We start from the raw sequence: 2,500 nt of genomic DNA, 5'->3' as shown, positions 1-2,500 counted from the left end.
ACGCCGCGCCCTCGTCTTTCCGGCGCCGGCCGCTCCTCCCGGCCGTGGCCGCCTCCCGCTGCTCGCCCTGGACCCGGTTCCCCCGGGCCGGTCGTCGGGCCCTCTTGCTCCTCCGATCCCGCCGCCCCGCCTTGCCACGTGCCTCTCCTCTCGCCTTTTCCCCCCACCCGAGCGAGCGAGCTTCGGGCCTCTTCTCCCCGTCCGGCCGGCTCTCTCCTCTCGCCTCCCGGTTCCCGCCCCACGCGCCCGAGGCGCCCTGCCCGCTTGTGGCCCGCGTCCCGTCGTGGGCTCCCCTCGTCCCCCGTGGCGAGAAGGGGGACCCCGGGAACGCGTGTGCGGGTTGGGGGTCCTGCCGGGCCTTGGGGGGTTGGGGATGTGGAGGTGGGAAGGAGGGTGGTCTGTCGTCGGGACGCGGGGGGAGGGCCCTCTCCGCCCGGCCTCGTGGGGAGTGGGCTTAGGATGCCGTCGGCACGCGTTGGCGTGTGGGACCCGGTGGCGTGGGCGGTGGCCGGCCGGTGCCCGGTGTGGCCCCGTGTCGAGGGCCCGCGGCGGCGAGGACCCCCGGCCGTGGCCGGGGTGTGGTGGTCGGCGTCGGGGCGCGGTGGCCGGCGGTTGGGGCTGGTGGGGGGGGTCCGTGCCGTCCCCGCCTCGCCCGCCTCGCCCTCTCCAGGTACCTAGCGCGTCCCGGCGCGGAGGTTTAAAGACCCTCGGGGGAGTCGCCCGTCCGCCTTGGGGTCGGGGCGGTCGGGCCCGTGGGGACGTGGGAGGTCCGTCCCTCGTCCCACGGACTCCGCCTCCACCGGGCCGGGGCGCCGCGCCACGTCGCTGACCGCCGCCGCCGCCGCCGCCGTGTCCGTCGGGTGGGGCCTCACCCGGCGGGCCCGTCGGACGGCCGGTGGCCGCGTGGTGGCGCGTCCCCGCGGGAGGCGGGAACCCCCGGGCGCCTGTGGGGTGTCCGAGCCGGCACGCGCGGTGTCGGTGCCGGCTGCGCCCCGTTGTGAAACCTTCCCGACCCTCCGGTCTGATTTCTCTCTGACTCGGCCGGCCCGAGGCGACCCCCCCTCACCCTCCCGGGGTGGGTGGGGGCGGGAGACGTGCCGTGCCACAGAACCGAAGGCAGAAGAAACTTCTCGTACGACTCTTAGCGGTGGATCACTCGGCTCGTGCGTCGATGAAGAACGCAGCTAGCTGCGAGAATTAATGTGAATTGCAGGACACATTGATCATCGACACTTCGAACGCACTTGCGGCCCCGGGTTCCTCCCGGGGCTACGCCTGTCTGAGCGTCGCTTGACGATCAATCGCGCCCCCCCGGGTGTGTGCCCGCGGGGTCGCGCGGCTGGGGGTTTCCTCGCAGGGCCGCGGTGCCCTCCGTCCCCCTAAGTGCAGACACGGCGCCTCTGCCGTCGCGCCGTCTGTCCCTCCTCCGGCCGGTCCCGCCCCCGCGCCCGGGAGGGCGCGGGGGCGGGCGGCGGCGGCGGCAGGCGGCGTCGAGGCCCGGGAGGTGCCGCCCGCGAAAGGGAAGGGAGAAAACGGGGAGGGGGGAGCTCGCGCGTGGCCGAGGCCGCGGCCGCGGCCGCGGCCGCGGCCGCCGCGTTCCCACCGGGAGCCCCTCCTCGCGCCGCAAGCGTTCTCCGGGGCGCGTGCCCGGGTGCGTCGCGGTGGTGCCGGGGTGGGTGGGGGCGGTTAGGGCCTCCGCGCCGCGCCGCCCCCACCCTCCCGTCGCGCCACCGCGGCCCCCGCCTCGCCCCGTCGGGACGGGCGGCTCCTCGCCGTGGCCGAGGCGCGCGCGCGGCCGCGCCCCGGGGATGCGTGCCCCGGCGGCGACCCGCGGGACGCCGCGGCGTCGCCCGCCGCTGCGCGCTTTCCCCCGGGCTGCGTCCGCGGCCGCGCTTCGTGCCCCTGGGCCCCCGGGGCGGCGTTCTTCGGGGGCGCCGCCGCCGCGCGTCCGTCGCCCGTCGTGGGCGTCTCGTGGCCGTGCGGAGGACGGGTGGGAGCGGAGCGGAGCGGAGCGGCGCTCGCCGGTGCGGTTGGCGTCGCGTGGTGGGGCAAGGGGCCCTGACGGTCGCCGCGGGGCGGCCGCCGGGCTTCTTCGGACCCGCCCGCCTCACGACCGACCGACCGGCGGCTGCCGCCGCCGCCCCCCTCTACCCTCCTCCCCGGCACGACGACGCCTCCGGCCTGGGCCCGGCGTCGCGCGCGCGCGCGGCTTCCCCTCTCGCCGCCCGCCCGTCCCGTGCCACGTCGCCGGCTCGTGCTCCCGTCCCCGTCCCGTCCGCCTCCCTTCTTCCTTCCGCCCTTCCTTCCGCCCTCCCGCCCGAACCCCGTGTTCGGGCGTGGGTGGGTGGGTGGGTGGGTCGGTTGAGGGGGAGGGGGACCGGGCGGTCGACCGCGGTTCCGCGCCTCGCGCGCGGCCCCTCTCCCGCCGTCCCGCCCTCTCCCGCTTCGCGGGCACCTTCTCCGTCCCCTCCGAGCCGCGACCTCAGATCAGACGTGGCGA

The 2,500-nt window shown here is 77.8% G+C and overlaps 1 non-coding gene and 1 pseudogene across 1 annotated transcript; both read left to right on the top strand.

Annotated features, from left to right (window-relative positions):
* Positions 1-1,136: 1,136 nt before the first annotated feature.
* LOC141577282 (5.8S ribosomal RNA) lies at positions 1,137-1,289 on the top strand. The gene has a single exon (XR_012506179.1). It is a non-coding gene; the product is annotated as a 5.8S ribosomal RNA (ribosomal RNA).
* Positions 1,290-2,477: 1,188 nt separating this feature from the next.
* The window catches only part of LOC141577323 (28S ribosomal RNA), a 5,070-nt pseudogene continuing 5,047 nt past the window's right edge, over positions 2,478-2,500 (top strand).

Source organism: Camelus bactrianus, chromosome 3 (genome assembly GCF_048773025.1).
Source record: "Camelus bactrianus isolate YW-2024 breed Bactrian camel chromosome 3, ASM4877302v1, whole genome shotgun sequence".
NCBI lineage: Eukaryota > Metazoa > Chordata > Mammalia > Artiodactyla > Camelidae > Camelus > Camelus bactrianus.
This window is presented reverse-complemented; position numbering and strand designations above follow the sequence as displayed.